Source organism: Mastigoproctus giganteus, chromosome 1 (genome assembly GCF_048544385.1).
Source record: "Mastigoproctus giganteus isolate SK-2022 chromosome 1, ASM4854438v1, whole genome shotgun sequence".
In the NCBI taxonomy this organism is placed as follows: Eukaryota; Metazoa; Arthropoda; class Arachnida; order Uropygi; family Thelyphonidae; genus Mastigoproctus; species Mastigoproctus giganteus.
The window spans coordinates 13,276,296-13,294,362 of NC_143575.1; the positions used below are offsets into that span (position 1 = coordinate 13,276,296).

At 39.7% G+C, this 18,067-nt stretch overlaps 1 long non-coding RNA gene across 3 annotated transcripts in view; it reads right to left on the reverse strand.

Annotated features, from left to right (window-relative positions):
* Positions 1 to 18,067, reverse strand: part of LOC150090563 (uncharacterized) — a 175,508-nt gene that overhangs the window by 27,774 nt on the left and 129,667 nt on the right. For all 3 annotated transcript variants that reach the window (XR_016546855.1, XR_016546858.1, XR_016546857.1), the window contains one exon: positions 4,602 to 4,719. This is a non-coding gene — a long non-coding RNA (uncharacterized LOC150090563). The remainder of the gene's footprint in view (positions 1 to 4,601; positions 4,720 to 18,067) is intronic.

The window sequence follows — 18,067 nt, forward strand, 5'->3', positions numbered from 1 at the left end:
CACCTATCACGTTGGGCCCCATTACGCCGTGTGGTTCGCGATGCGCATCCGAGGTGGAACAACAATGGTAACCCTTAGCAACGCTTTAAAAAATTCCGAACGCTGTTTTCTGTTGATGGAAGTAGATCAGTGTTACGAATATTTCGGCTTTGGGAGTAGCCAAAGGTAAAAACGAAAAATCGCATTTTGTTCTGGGCCAATAGGATTCGTTTTTAGACCGAAACTGATTTCGCGTAATTCCTGACCCCTCTCTTCGTCGATGTGTTTGTTGCTCCGTTGTGTCCGTTCGAGTTTAGCTCCACGGCGACACCTGCAAGAAAAAATAATAATAATAATTATGAATAAAATTTGAGGCAACTAACTTCTCCCAGCCTTTCTCTCTCTCTCTCTCTCTCTCTCTCTCTCTCTCTCTCTCTCTCTCTCTCTCTTTTAATCCCTCGGCCTTTTTCTCTTTCATTCCTCTCGCAGCAGGGCCGTGCAAAGGTACTTGGGGCCCCGGTTGCCTCGTTTATTTATGTTGAGACTATAGGGTATTTTAGGGCAAGAGCCTCATGCACGTGGTTGAATAAGTAACGTATACGTTAGCGCAATAGCATCAGTTTAATTCATAACCATCTACCAAAGTAGTTAAATTGGCATCGTTTTAATTATATCTCATATTGCGAATACCTTTACAACGAGTTGCCATGGTATTGTACTACCTCGAATAAGTAACACTTCACCAGTGGAGAGGACAACTATTACTGATGGTATTGCACTAACCTATGCGTTAGTTATTCTACCACATAGCGTGAGGCTCTTGCCCTAAAATATTCTAGTCTATACTACTGCACATCATCAGGCATCTCTCATATTGTGGAGTTATACTTCATAACTAGGTTGTCACTATTGCAACACCAGGGTACTTGCCCACCCACCGAAGAAAAACCAATAGTCTTCGAAACGGTGCCGTCTGGGTGGCGGTATCCGCCGAGAATAAGTAACAGTGGTCTTCTCCACTGGTGAAGTGTTACTTATTTGAGGTAGTACAATACAATGGCAACTCGTTGTGAAGGTATTCGCAATATGAGAAACAATTAAAACGATGCCAATTTAACTACTTTGGTAGACGGCTACGAATTAAACTGATGCTGTTGCACTAACCTATAAGTTACGTTGAGACTTTGATGGCTCCCTCGATTGAGCTCCCCCTAGATCGGGGGCTCTTGTGCAGCGCATCTAATGCACTCTCCCATTTGTACGGCCCTATCTCTCGATCTTTTTCTCTCTCTCTTTCTCTTTGTTCAATCTCTCGGCCTTTTTTTCTCTTCTCTCTCGGTCTTTTTCTCTTCTTCTGTCTGTTCGTGCTCTTTCTTTTCTCTAACTCTCTTTCTCTCAATCTTTGTCTCTTCTTTCTCTGTTTACACTTTCTTTTCTTTGACTTTCTCTCTTTTCTCCCTCTCTTTCTTCCTTCTATCTCTCAGTCTTTTCTCTTCTTCCCTCTCTCCCCCTTTACAGTCTTTTCTCTGACTTTCTTTCACTCTGATTTTTCTATCTTTGCGTTTTCGTCTTTCTTTCTTCTTTCTATCTCTTGATCTTTTCAATGTTCTCTCTCTGTGAGAGACAAAATAGCATTTTTTTATTCGGAATACGAAAGTGGATTTCTGAATTTTCTTGATGGTAACACTGTGCAAATTAATACTTTTAAAAATAAAAAAAAAATAATAAATAAATCTCTGGAGTGATTTGAACCTGGATTTGTCGTTGTGACGAGACACCTTTATAAAAAATAAAAATAAAAATAGAAAAAAAAGTTGAAATTTCCATATTTTATACGTTAACAAGGAGTTCGAAATCACAGTCGCTCTTCAACTACGCGTTCCAATGCGAGGCCGGATATGACGTCATTTCCCAAAGGTGACATGTGTTTGGAGTCGGCGAGTGTCTGTGTCACCTTGACGGCTAGTTAAACGATCTATTGGTGCACCCGCCTATGTTTATATTCAGATTGCTGCCGAGATCATCTGTGTCTGGCGACAATCTTCATACATGAAACTGCTCGCCAAGCCCGCAAAAGTAATCTCGCCTAAGCGATTCCGTAGGTGTTCCGAACATTCGCAATCGACCTAAATACTTCCCCACGTGATTCTCAGACACAATATTCGAAATGCAAATCACATCCAGACAAACGCAAGGAACTCCTGTGTTTTAAAATCACATCTCCTCTCCTACTACCAAACATCCTCTCCATTACTCATTTGCGCTCTCTCTCTCTCTCTCTCTCTCTCTCTCCTGTGCCTTCTTTTCTCACTTTCTCTCAATCCCATGCCCGCTACACCATCCCAACCGAGTAGCCAACAACTGGAAGTCCATCATGACGTACACAGCGATTTTCTCGTCTGGATACGTATTCCGTTAAACTTTGCAATTTTTAAGTTTTGAGGTGTAGGGAGCAGCGCAGGACGTATCCGTAATAGCCACGCAGGTACCGTTAAGACCCTTAGATTTCCTGACCGGAACAGCGGTGTACATTACACAAGTAACCTCGAACATCGTACATAAAGGAAGGCATAAGATTTGTGTTTAATGAGAGCGATCCGAAAGTTGGCCTTTAAACAACCCCCCCTCACTCCCACCCTATCGTCTCGGTCACACAGACAGACAGACAGACATCAATTTAGAGTCTACGCCAAAATCTGGCTACGAAACTGGAACCACGGACGAATTTTTTAAAAGTCAGGACGGTAATGTTATTTATTTCTTATGGCTTTGCAAGCTATAATGCCCGGTCGACCACTCAAAGATTCTTTTTTTTTTTCTGATTGGAAAGCGCATCTGAAGACATTCCCTGTATCTAAGAAACCAGCGCTTGTATTTGGTCACGTGATGTTCCTTTTAAAGTGTGCTGCTCTGTTACGTTGTTTGTATCGAATATTACCGAATTGGGTTTATTAACAAATTTCAAAGCAACCCAATTAAAAAGCCTTAAAATATTTCATCTCTTTTATGATCACCAGTTATTGTAGTAGCAGTGCGCATAACGAATAAAATTTTCATATGTACTGCGCAGTCATTGTGGCTATTCCAAATACATATGAAAAATTGTCTAACAATTACCAGTTTTTCCCCCAGGTGGCGCCATGTGTAAAGTGGATTAATTTTATCGTTTTGAGGATAATTATACTTTCTTTTTATAGAAGGGATGTTAATAATAAACGTTGAGTAATATTTGACGTATATTTTAGGATAGCTTGAAAGACTATTATTTTTCTACAAAGTCGATTTGTTTTAAATTACTGACGTCAAACAGAAGCACTGAAGTCAACACGTGCTAGATGTACACGTTGTGTACACAGATGCAGAAGTCAGTACCCTGGTAACTCAAGTGCAGTGCTATAACAGCTGGTGGTATACGAAAACAGAATAGTATTAACACGCGATATAATATTATAATTATTTTCTTACAGTTCTAAGAAAACAAGAACAAACTAGATCTTTCCTCAACTACAGTTTACCAAATCGGTTTCTTATTCACAAACGTTTGAGATGATTTGTGTCGTTGTAATAGGGTTTTAGGAGCATCAGGGCCTAAGGTCATATTACTCCTAATATATTGTCTGTAAATTGCGTGTGTTTTGGGGTCGATTTTCTGTTTGCTGGATAAAAAACCCGAGTTTTCGGGATAAAAAAAATTCTACCCTCGCCTGAGACCAACTAACTCGGCCACGTTGTGAAAAACGCCCATAAAAATTCCTCGAAGGGTCTCGAATCGGGTATTTTCCACCTGGTGTGTTTGGGGGGGGAGAACGATTCTACCAGTGCTACCCACGGGGGCAGTTGATTTGTGATTTCGAATCTAAAATATAGATGTGAGTAAGCAAGACTCCAAAGACTCGAGACCCATCACTGAAATCGATTTCGCTTATCTCAAACACTTGTTAGCACCTGATATTAGCATCACACTTGTGAATAATTATTTAATGTCAAAATCTGCGGGGTTGTTTGCCAGTGTTTAATTGAGGATTGGTTTAATGATGTGGAGCGATTAGAATTCTTAACGTATGAGTAGCTATGAATTAAGAGACACACTGAAGGCACAGAAAGGTGATAAATCTTCTCTGTAATCGAGATTCAATTTTCAAAACCGGAATATTCTAAGTCTCAAAAGGAAGGCTAAACTACAGAAATGAAGACAGCATTCAAGAGTTAATTTAAAATTTACTACACTCGATTAGATAATTTATTTTAAAATTATTTAAATTGATTTATATTAAAATAACTTTAAAATGAATTGCTGTTCGTTCATTTTTAACTAATATTTATATCAATCTTATTTTAATTTTCACTAACATTTCCTTTTAAATTTTACAAAAATAAAATTTAATTTAAAATTTTAATTTTCCATTTTAAACCAACTTTAAATTGCGAGATTTTACTTTAAATTTAATATTTATCTAAAATTTTATTTAAATTTCTTCACTTAAATAAAACTGTTACTTTTAAAATTTCAATTTTTATATTAATTTTTAATTAAAATTTTAAAAATGTTTCGAATTATGAATTTGTCTATTAAAAATTTTAAATGTTTAACCAAAAAATTAAAAGACAAGATATCAACTTACCAATTACGTAATGCTGAACCAGAGCTGTCGTTAAGGCTTGGGAAGTTCATCCTCTGATCTCCTTTATTTGCATTTCTTTTTATTCCTTTATGAATTTCGGTATGCTGATTCCGAATTCCTGAGATTTTGCATGATATCAAAAGAAATCGAAGAAAAGTAAACACGAAATAATACGAGTGGTGGAGGGGGGTTCAAAAAGGATTTGTATTCACCCAGACGTAGTTGTGATGGAAAGATGATTTTTTTGTTGTTTGATACCTTGAAATGCCTATAGCAATCACACACATTTTGGTTTCAATCTGACAATTCTTTTTTTTTTTTCTTCTTTGAATGAAGTGAATGGATGAAATGGAATACTGATCAGCGATTCGATTCCTCTTTCTGCAAGGGAAAACACCCAAAACAATCGAAGAAATGGTCGCTGTTTATGGAGAAGACTGCTCCCGTTACAGTGCAGTGTTGTTGCACATTGGTATAAACAATTCAAATGTGGAAGAACCTCAATGCATGATGAAGAAATCCCAGGATGCCCAAAAACTGCTGTAACGGAAGAGGGTATTGCAAAAATATCATCCATCAACAGTTGCATATGAGTAGTGTGTGCTTGAAGGGTTGCCAGACTTCTGACCACTTACCAGAAGAAGGAAAGGGCACAATGTTGTGGATGTGACTGGAAAAGCAAGAAAAGTTTCTTTCACGGCTAGTCACAATGGATGAAACTTTGATCCATCAAAATGATCCCGAAACTGAACAAATGTCAAAACAATGCAGAATCACCACGCCCCGAAAAGGCAAAAATACAACCAAGTACTGGAAAATTGATGCTGTCAGTTTTTTTGGGATCAGCATGGTGCAATGCCAACAGATTACCTTCAAAAGGGCTGTACTGTGACGGTGAAGTATTATTCCAATCATCTCTTAGATGGCTGCTGATGATCATGTGATTTCTGCTTCCGAGTCGTGGCTTGAACGACTTCCAAAAAACTGGCCTGCGGAAGTGTATTGAGAGGTGACATAAATACGACATTTTGTCAGTTGACGACGTCAAAAAAGTGTAATGCATTGGTATTTGTTTAAAAGTTCTATCACAACTACTTCTGGGTAGATAAAAATCTTTTTCACCGCCCTCGTATATCAGATTTATTAACAATGTTCAATATCTATACAGAACAGAGCAATAATTTTTGCTAGAAGTTAATAAACTAAAAGATTGCAAATTAAAAAGTAGAAATCCTCCTACGATTAATAAAAAAATCCTTAAAAATATACATTTGAACGTCTTTGTCTCTTCTGGCAATGTCATTATCACTAACAAAAAAACCAGATATAAACGCTGATCACAGCTACTTCCAACCTTTCTTGGTACCTCTTCTCCCTTGATTGTATGTCCTAGTGGAATCTCACCTATGCTCTTCACTAATATTGCCGAGATTTGGTCTGAAAAAAATCCAGCTGAGCCTGCGAGTAATGGAGATTGATTGACATTATGCATCCCATTTTTCCGTACTTTTCAATGGACTTGTCAACTAGTTCATTTTAATTTTCACTCTTAATGTTACCACGAAAGCCATTCACTACAAGGCGAAACGACTATCAGGTTGGCGAAATATGACCTAAGTTACCATTGCGCCAGAAAACACAACAACAACAACTATCAGGGGTTTCGCTCATAATCAGTAATTTTGTCTTCCAGTTCCTGAGAAGCCAAGATCTGCATAACTTGTGGATCAATGAATATGCCACTTTTCACATTTCATGGGACAACTTTGCAAACTTATAACGTATACGCTTGAAGATGTCGCCGAGAATCCAATGCCTTTAAAAAGTTGTTTGACCAGTCCGAGCTTGGTATGGAGTGGTGGAAGCAAGACTTTGTTGAGCCAAGAGATTGTGTACTTTACTGTGTGCCCTGGCGGTAGCACGGTTGATATAATCACCATGCTCCCATACCGAGTGGAAGAGATCTTCGAATCCCGTCAATGATGCGAGAACATTATCTGTGATTGAACAGATTCCACTCTTTTAAACGGGATGTCAGGAGCTCTGCACTGGATTTAGTCAGACCCAAGTCCCTCAATAAATCATCCAATTCTTGCCAATTACGGAAATTTTGTGCTTTATTTGAACGGTTCATTAGATTCATCATCCAATTCGGTAAACTCTTCTCTGGAAGGTGGACTGGGAATTTGCAGGTCTTTATTATGTAAAACCGGAGCAATAGAAGATGATTTGTTAAACATCTATAAATTGGAATGCAATACAGCTTTTCGATCCGAAGACTTTTTAAATTGTATTTTCGCCAAACGTTCGCAATCATGATGGTTTGTGGACTCCTCCATATTCGGGGTATGGTAAAAGACATACACATACGGCTACCACAAAACCGTCCCTCTGATGTTTACCTGCTACCACAGTAGAAATGAGATATCCATGACTTTTCTTGATCGTTCATAGGCTTCACTATGCACTGCAAAGCTCGATGCCATCAACGACTTTGTATCCACTGATTTGGACTTATATAATATCCACAAACATAGCAGAACGAGTCTGAAGATAATTTACACCTTCAAAAATGAAAACATTCACTTACTATTAAAATATTCAAAAAAAAAAAAAAGAAAATGACACGCTTGGATTGCAAATTTTCCATGGAAGATTTTTTGAAATCCAAATTTTCCTCCCTCACCTCCACCCCGTTGTAATGACTCTCTTACCTACGCTTTTACTTAACATCTATGCCGACAAGAAACATCTGCTTTATTGTATACAAAGAGGAAATGCTACTCCACTTATGGCAAAAGAATGTCCAAAGATAAACTATCTTTAATAAAATATAGCGGCAGTAATTGGACTTTTGATTTTTTCTTCTTCTCAAATCTGGTCAGATAAATAATTCACAGTTTACCTCTCTTTATAGATGCTCTGCCAGAAATGATTAAATATTTACGCCAATTTAATCTGTATGCAAACCCAATGACGTTCGGTAAATTATGGAGGTAACAAAAGATTTTTTGATTCCTTTTCAGCTAGTCTGCGACCTGGAAAGGAAAATAAATCAATATGTAGGGGTGTTTCATTGTGTAAACAATTTGCTGTTTACTGATAGTTTTCAAAGGTACAGTTAGAGAAGATATGTGTTGGTATAGAAGCAATCAGTGATAAGATGTCGACGTAAACGTGAACTCTGATCCAAAAAAAAAAAAAACATCCCTTAATCTTGTACCATTACGATCAAGTAAAATCATTTCAAACAGGACGCAGAATTAAAGTGCAACGAACGGTATTTCGAAGCTGTGTCTGAGACTGCATTTCTCACTCAATTGGGAGTTTATTTCTAGCACATTCCTTTGGGAAGAAAGGAGCATCCGGGTGAACAATCGCATCTGTTTGCCCTTTTCCTAACGCTGGTAACAAGTTGTTGCTGTTGCTGACGAAGAATTATTACCTATGGAATGCAATAAATAATCCTCGGTTATAGTGACCTCTTATATAACGTCCTCTACTTCATAAAAGCAGTTTTCTTAACCTGTTGAATTGCTAGAAAAAGGAGAGCGCTATTTCTCAGAGAAATTTCAATATAATGGACACCATTATAACGATCGTTCCTACAATAACTGGAGAACTATTTGTTCCTATGATCGTAATTTTAAAACTTAGAGGGACATCTCTAGAAACACATGAGTGTCTATATTCTGTAGGTGTCGACTAATTCGATTGAAGAAATGAAAGTGGAAGTAATTTGTTCTGGAGCAAGACTGTCTTAACACGCTTTAATTTTTTTGTTGCTCTAGGACAGAAATGGGAATCTTATAAAAAAGAAAGGGCAACAGATTTTCCATAGAATTAAGAAGTAAGACACCTCCAGCTCTTTTACGGCCTTTTTCACAACGTGGCTGAGTTAGTCGGTCTCAAGCGAGAGTAGAATGGTTTTTTCTCCCGGAAACTCGGGGTTAAAAAACAGCAAATAGAAAATCGACCTCAGAACACACGAAATTTACAGACAGTACACACGGAGCAATATGGCCTTAGTCGCTGATGCGCCTAAAATCCTACTACAAGAAAAAGAAGCTTCTAGCTCTCCACAGCTTTGCAATGACCTAGTTTTTATAGACCTTTAAGTCATCTGTATAGCTGAAAAGAGAGATACTAAATCTCCAAACGTACGAAGATGCCTAAAGAGACTGGGTCCTGGATCTTCTAGAACCTCTATATTTGAGAATGATCTTGAGGTCACCTTCCCGATTTTCATTGTGGAGGATCTCTTCTAAAGTAATCACGAAGCCAGCCAAGTATCACGTCTGAAAATCCATACTGTTCTAACTTTTTCAATTTGTAAATTAAGTTTAAGACTTTTACAAACCAACGTACATAATATTAATGTATCAAATGATCATGAAAGTACGGAGCGCAGTATATACAACGTACAAAAATAACTGTTGGTTATTTTTGTACTCTTAGAAATTAACTGAGAGAGAGATGAATTAGTATGCAGACTCGGGTAGATAGATAAGGGAAGAGAGAGAGAGATAGACATAGAGGGTGTTTATTTCATCAGGAATAATCAATCGTAGAGCAGAAGCGGCCAAACCATGACTCGTGATCAGCATACAAATCTCAGAAAAACATGAGCTCGATCAATACATACATTTTTGTTGGCAAACATTTCACCCTTCAGGCACACCGTTGGTAGAATCGTCCTCCTCTCCATAGTGGGCGGAAAAGACCTGTGTCCGAGTCCCGTCGATAAAATGAGGAATTTTTATGGGCCTTTTTCACAACGTGGCTGAGTTAGTCGGTTCAGGCGAGAGTAGCATGGTTTTTTCTCCAGGAAACTCGGGTTTTTCGTCCAGCAAACAGAAAATCGACCACAGAACACACGTAATTTACAGACAGTATTATACGAGCAATATGGCCTTAGTCGCTGATGCTCATAAAACCCTACTACAACAACAACAAACATTTTACATATTTACAAACACTATATACAACACTGTGTTTAATGTTTGCCATTGAAAAGTTTGCTTGCAAACTGTTTTCATATGCCACGTTTACTTATTTTCAATACGTTAAATACACCACGAATCCAAAGTTAGGAGAGTCAACAGTGCTGGCCGTGGTCAATAGATTGAAGACCAGTTTCTTTAACAGTCTCTTGTTTATTTACTGGTACATATAAGACCATAGCAACCAGTTTTGTTTTTGTTGCTGATATTTTTGTACTGTACGTCATAGAACCGTAAATAAACTGTTTCATTGGTTTTTAATTATTCTGACTTTTGGTTCATATTACATGACTAAACAGGAATTACTAACTGCAATTTTGAAATCACTGGATTTTAAACTCGGTCGTCAATGATAGATATGTAGTGAGTTGGCTTTGCATTACCAGCACCTACCTATATCTCCTGGGTCACCTTTTGTCCGTAATAAAATTATTATCATAAAAATATTATTATCATAAAAAAATTGATGATAATAATAATAATAATAATACAGTCTGTACAAGTCCAAGTATGGACTCCACAAGGTGTTGCAGGATGTACAGTGATAATTTACGCATTTGTTGCACGGTGTGTGTCCAATAAATGCCTGCACATTGTCAGGTAGGTGGTTGTAGCATCGAATATCCTTTTTCAGTATGTCCCAAATATGTTCAATTGGGTTCAGATTGACTGAGTTGGGCGGTCATGGGAGAACGAAGAATTCATTGTCATCTTCTTGAAACCAGGTGGAAACCTGCTAGGCCTCGTGGCATGGAGCGTTCTTTTATTCATAGACACCGGAGTTGTCCACATACAGTGTCATCATGAAGGGATATACTTGAATGGCGACGTAGAAATGTAGACTTTCCCATCGAGCCAGTGATCAACGGTAATCATAGGATCCAGGGCACGTCACAAAATCAGTCACCAAACCAAAACACCACCGCCTCCAGCCAGGCGAACACCAACAGTGCATCCAAGTACAATGGCCTCACGTTGCTTTTCCAACATGACAGAGTAGGAAACGGGATTAATCGGACCAGGCGACAGATTTCCACATGTTGTGGGTCTAACGTTGACGTGTCCATGCAAGGTGCAGTTTCTTGTTTCTGGTATTGAGCACTGGTGCCCGTGACGGCCGTTGATAGCCTATACGAGCTAATGTTCGCCGCGCAATCCTTGTGTATAGTGCGGAGTTGGGGTTGATCATCCCCGATACCGCTTGTCACATAACACTAAGACCATATGGATACCGGTCTTTCTGTTCCTACCTTATACTGGGTGAGTAGCTGGGCCACTGTGCTACGTCTCTACTATGTTGCAAAACGAGACACACGACACTCACCAAGGGTGTCGACCACACATAGCTCTCCCATGCGTGACCTTTGGCTGATTGGTCGACCGCTGTGTGGCACCACTGAATGGGAGCACTTAACCACGTTGGCTGTTGTCGAGATACTGGCACCTACCCGTCTTTCCCCTGCAATCATTCCACGTTCAAAGTCGAAAAGATCTCGACGCTGACTCATTCTTCCTCGCAAACACTCAAAAACTGATCGCCACGTGTGAACTACAATCTTATATAAAAAATAAATAAAATTTCTGTTTATACTGCGGGACGACCAAACGGTCAGAAGAGTTCACAAGATAGACAGAATACAAGAAACAGCACCGTATTCAGCAGTCACGGGTTTGAACCCCGGTCACTCAAGGCACGTGTATTTATGCACCCGCGCGCCTGACCACTAGGCTAAGGCGGCCTTCCAGATTCTGAGCCTTCACCAGCGTCACAAACCAGCATTCCTACACAAGGGAGTGTTGCTAATGCAAAGCCAACTGAGTGTATGTATGACGAAATTTCTTCTTTAAATCTTTCCTGTGCACCGTTCATGTAATTTTATACTGTTTCTGTCGCGAATCCGTTCATAGTAACTTGTCGGTATACGATACATTGCCCCACTTCGAATATTTGGGTTCGATTCCCGTCGACAGTAGAGGAATTTCTAAAGTCTCTTCAATCGAGGCACTAGTTAACGGATATTTGGCCCATACAACACACGATTCGGTTGGTGAACATACAAGTCGAACAGACAAAATATGTAATCGGATGTGAGCGATAATTGAATTTGTTTTCTCATGACATGTTTCCTTTTAAAGCCAGTACCCCTTTTCTGTTCCTGCTGGATTTAGCTTTGCAATTTCCACTGGAATCTTTCAGCTAGGGAATTACGTTTTCTTTGGTGTTTCATATTTCGAATTTATACGATAATCGAAACATGAAATACAAAATTGAACCCAATTAAGAGGAATGCAATTTCCAGAGATCAGCAGATCAGGTAAGTGATACACACCCCTGAATAAGTATACTTAGTGGTAGGCTACCATAGGCTCACGTTGTTAATTATAAAACGAGCTCAATGTTAATTGATTGGAAACGTACACCGCTGAGAATAGTGATGAGTTCTCCGTTCCTTGCAGAACAGGCGCCCACGTGAGTAGCTGTTGTTGTGCTTTAGGCTTAACAGCGACTTAGGCCATATTGTGTGCGGCATTGCGTATTATGCCTGTACAAGTGTGTGTTCACGGCTAATTTACATATTGTGCGAGCTGAAAAATCTCTACTCCTTCAGCCTGAGATCGGTAAACTACAGCCTCAATTCAAGACGTAGTTTACTCCAATCATAGACGGGACTCGAACCCAAACCCTCTAAACGAGTGATCGCGAGTATCACAGTGATTATAATTGTCGTCTTCCTACACCACGTGGAAAAGGCCTGAGTTAAAATCTATTCAATGACGCGAGGAAGTTTTATGGGCTTTTTTCACAACGTGGCTCAGTTAGTCGGTGTCCGGTTCGCTCTTTTCCTTCGTCCAGCAAACAACAAAAAACCGACCAAAGGACAAACGCAGTTACAGCAGTTGTTCTTTGGCGCACACACACACACACACACACACACACCTAACCTACGCAGAATATGCATTCATGTAAAGATATGGGGGACGACGCCCTTTCAATAAATAGCACTGTTTGGCACAGTGTCCAATATAAAAGCTTGTACGTCACCATCTGGCTCTGTGGCTGTACTTTGTGTGGTAACTTCAGACAAAAGGCTATATTCTGGATTAAAGCAAATGGCAGAAAAATGGTCAGCGTGGGGTATGTTGTAGATGCCTTTCCAACTGTGGTACGACCGGAAGAAAGGTCACAGTCCTTAAATGGTCAAATTACCAGTTATAGATTGTAGTACATACCATATAAGGTTCAGTGGGTTGGAGCAAGCAGTATCGGCCTATACATGTGTTGGATCGCATATGTAAAATATTATTTTAAGCTGTCGAGGAAAAGTCTACGGCAATCTTTGATTCACACGTGTGAGGTAGTCGTATGGTCAACGCGGGAATGCAGTAATACATGAGTTTGAGTTGACCGTGGTTCGAGCCCACATGACTGCTTAAATACGGTTAATGATAATGTTCTCGTCAAATAACTCGTTGTAAATTCGTATGAACTATGCGGTCGGCTGGAATGCAAACATAGCACCCACTTATATCTATCTCTACAGTATTTCACAGAACGCTTGCCACGATTCTTGCTTCTTTTAGAGTAAGAATTGTGGCAGGGCAGTTGCTCACACAGCGGTCCAATTTTCCGAATGTAGAAGTGGTATACTTCAATCGATATTGATATGGATGAGTTATCCAGATGGGGGTCGTTGATATTTATGACCTTTGCTATTCCCGAGACCAAGCACAAGAGAGCCAATTCAGTCGTTCCAGTCAACCTATACGACAGGAGCAAATTTATGACTTTTTTTTCATAGTGTAGCCGAGTTATCCGTCTCGGAGGGAGTCGCATTCTCCCCTACCCCCTCCAGAAACTTGAGTTTATCATCCCGCAAAAGAAGAAAATCAACCATGAATACAAACAATTTACAAACAGAATACACTAATTCCTCACAACCTTAGCTGATTTGGCTCAAAACCAAAACAACGACTTTAAATCTCTTATGCTGCAGTTGAAGCCACAATGGGTGTTTATCATTTTCCTAATTTGGTGAAGCTACCTTTTTTGAGAATGTCGGACGAAAAACTCGGGAGGAAACTTCCAAATCTTAACATTGGGAAGTGTCCTCCCGAGTTTCCGGGAGGAAAAACCGTGATAACCTCGCCTGAGGCCGACTAACTCAGCCACGTTGTGAAAAAGGTCCACAAAAATTCCTCCTGTCATCGACTGGTCTCGAATTTACGTCTTTTCCACCCGGTGTGGGGAGAATGGAAATCCTACCAACTGTGCCCTCGTAGGTAGCTACGAGGGCAACCCGAAGGACACAAATAATGTCCTAATCCTCCTTACAATCTATGTATGGTATGCTAGTTTTCACCCCAGTCTGGTTCTGATATCTGCATAAAATGATTAATTATAATGTGATCGAAATCGTAATGGCAATCTTAATATTTGTAAGTTTAAAAATGAGAACACTGAACTTTATTTTAAGAAGTGCATCGACTGGTAAATGAATGGGCCGGAAATGAGTTTCACCTATGCGCCCTTAGCCTATGAGCCATTTCTAGTACACTCTCGATGCTGCTGTACATAACCATGCTGGATTGGCCCGCCGCGATACTAACACATCTTTATGCCCTTATTAACATTCCGTTTTGCAAATCGGCTAGGTCACGTCGTTTGCCATTTTATCATTTCAAATGAATTGCCAAAGAGTGCTAGATGGCGTGCAGATTACTAGGCATGCCAACACCAAAGATTTTCGACTCAGGGGAACCAAAAACTAAATTTAAAAAAATGTCCGTTTGCAATGTGTATGAAGATTTTTGAGTAATTCAGAGGTGGTCCCTTTATGTATTTTGAAATCACGTATTTTTAGCGATTTTACAAGATTGACGCCACCCCTCGTGAAGCATTTTAGCAAATGAAAGGAAAAACGTATAAAATTATCTGCTCACTTTTTTTTCCCATAATCCTCACTACGCCTCACATCTGAGCAAATGAAGAAGCCATGTTGTTCGAAGGAATGTTTCATGTTATTCACGCAGCCAACAATGAACCAGCCTTTAAGCCAATCATCAGATTCAAAACCTTTAGCCCATGTAGAAAAATTCAATCAACGCTCTCTGCTTCCAACGCGACTTCAACATATACGCCATTTTCGACTACTGCCTTCAACACCCTAGTCTTAGTGCACGTACACTTGGAAAGCAGGCTGACCGAGACTCGAACTCGGGTCTTTTCCACCCGGTGGAGGAGGACAGCGATTCTACCAACTGCGCTACACACGAGGGCTCTGTATGTGTGAATTGAGTGGTAGGTACACAGATGAGTAGGTTCAAGTCAAGTTTGAAATGGAAAACCTTGAAACACTTTTAATTATATTTTAAAAAAGCTGAACATCGACTAACAAAAACACTGCCATAAAGAGGAAGAACTACCAGAGAAAGAAAGACTTACGCGTACTGTAACCATTTCATTTCTTCGCAACCACAATATTGCTAATTCATTCTTCCAATCAGCGTACAGTAACATTGCTTCAGCCACTGACAACCAGGAACCTAAACTGAAATTCATTCCAGTAAGAAGACGGATTAACAGAACCAGCGATGGCCAGTTCTAATATGCTGTTACTGTTCTTGCATCCATTAACTTGCCATCTTGCATAGCACAATTGGTAGAATCGCCGTCGTCCCCACACCAGGTGGAAAAGACCTGGGTTCAAATCCCGTCGATAACGAGAGGAATTTTTATTTGCCTTTTTCATAATGTGACTGAGTTAGTCGGTCTCAGGCGAGGGTAGCATGATTTTCTCGCGGAAACTGGGGTTTTTCTTCCAGCAAACAGAAAATCTACCTCAGAACCCACACAATTTACAGTATACACGGAGTAATATGACTCTAGTCGCTGATGCTCTTAAAAAACCACCACCAACAACAACAACTTACATGAGTGAATTAAGTTGGGTGAATAGTAATAGAGGCATGTGATGCACGAAAGCAAACGTATGAGCTTATATAGCATCAGCCAAAAAATATATATAATAATAATAATAAAATGAAAAAATTCACACAACCATTCCCTCTAAAAGTTTGTCCAGTTCCTCCTTGAATTTATTTAAGCTATCAACTTCCACAACGACAGATGGAAGTTTGTTCCAGCAATTAACCACCCGCTGGCTAGAAGCAAATTTCCGCACGCCTATGCTAAAACTGTCTTTCCTCAATTTGAATTTATGACCCCTCAGGTTCGTAATCTGAGCACGTGGAAGAATCCCATCAGAATTTAGCGTGCTCAACCCATTCAAGGCCTTATACACCTTAATCAGATCTCGCAGGTGTCTGGTCTCCAGCCGCTGGAGACCAGACACCTGCGAGGTGATCTGATTGAGGCGTTTAAAGCCTTGAATGGGTTGAGTACGCTGAACCCTCTCACCAATCTTGTTGCTCTTCTCTGTACACGCTCAAGCAAATCTACATCCTTCCTAATATGAGGCCTCCAGACCTGTATGCAGTAGTCAATGCATGGCTTGACCATTGCCTTATACAAAGAGATAATCACCTCCTTTTCCATACTAGCAAAATTCCTGTATATCATTGACAAACCCCATGACCTGCCCTGGCAGCCTGTCTGCATTGCTCAGAAAACTTGATATCTGACTGCACAATTACTCCCAGGTCTTTTTCATTTTCTACCACCTTAAGTGTAGTACCACACAGTTGGTACGTTTCTCTGGGGTTACTTCTACCCATATGCAGTACTTTGCATTTGTCAAGGTTAAATTTCAGTTGCCACTTCTTAGCCCATCTGCCCAAATTATCTAGATCCTGTTGCAGTAGCACACTGCCGTTACTATCATTAACAACCCTGCCAACCTTTGTATCATCTGCAAACTTCGACACTAAGCCTGATATACCTTCATCAATATCATTGATAAATATACAAGACAACAGTGGACCCAACACCGAACCCTGTGGGACTCCACTAATAACATTAGACCACGAAGAGCAGCACCCATTGATTACCACCTTCTGTCTTCTCCCACTCAACCATCCTTTCATCCATTGTAGCAACTTACCCTTAATACCATTCTGCTCCTATTTGTACAATAGTCTTCCATGCGCAACAGTGTCAAAAGCTTTCCTGAAATCCAAATATATGATATCAAAATTATTTTTTGCATCCAGTTCCTTTGTAATCACATCATAGTATCGAATCAAATTTGTCAGACAAGACTTTCCCTTAACAAACCCATGCTTTGTCTAGATGATCCTGCAATGCATCTTTAACCAGTGACTCCATTATTTTACCCGGAACAGAAGTTAAACTAACCGGTCTGTAATTACTCGTGCCACCCTTCGATCCCCTTTTGTGAATTGGGTATACATTTCCACATCTCCAGTCCGTGGGAACCCCCCCCCCCTGAGTCCAAGGATGCTCTCATAATTATGGCTAAGGGTTTGCTTAGTTGCTTTGCCGCCTCCTTTAATATAACCGGATAGAACTCATCCACTCCAGGTGCCTTTCTTATGTTTAACTTTAACAATTTCTCCTCCACTTTGCCTTCAGTAATTAGAAAATCATTAAGCACCCTGCTACAATTTGATAAACTTCTGCCATTTTAAAGTTTATAATTCCTCATGTGTGAATGTAGATGGAAAATACTTATTCAGTTTGTTTGCTATCTGAGCAGGATCATCAACAGTCGAACCATCGATATCAAGTGGACCAATCTGATGACTGGTCCACTTGATATTGGTCCATGTGAAGGTGCTGGTTCCCGGAAAGTGAGCCACCTGCTGCTTTTAATGTGTAAATACCTGTTGAAATGAAACACTTTGGGGATAATAAATAAATAAATTTTCTGTTTATACTCCGGGACGACCAAACGGTCAGAGGAGTTCACAAGATAGACAGAATAGAAGAAACAGCACCGTATTCAGTAATCACGGGCTTGAGCCCCGGTCACTCAAGGTACGTGTACTTATGCACCCGCGCGCCTGGCCACTAGGCTACGGCGGATGATCTCTCAGATGATACAAATGTGGTTAAGGATCTTTTTATAATAACTGTGAAGTTAGGATATATTTCTGGATACATTGCTTTGGAAAATAAAGTACAACTTCCAAATGTAAAATACCAATTTAAGTAGTCAAGGGCCCTGAGGCACCTATTTTAGAGCCCCTAAAATAAATTCGCGGAGGAAGATCGAGCAACTTTGCCATTGTGCCTCGATAAATCAGCCCTTTGGGATAATACCAACAAAAAAGAAAATATATGAAGAAAGTTTGAAGAATATTTGAAGAAAATTCTCTGGTACATGTTAATTCCATTTAAGGTCATCTTCAAATGAAAATCTTTACATTTTTTTACGGATATCACTTATAACAAGACTTTCTTCATGTCACAAAAAAAAAAAAAAAATAATAATAATAATATTTTAGTGTTCTTGACTAACTCACCAGGCGATCCAAAATCAA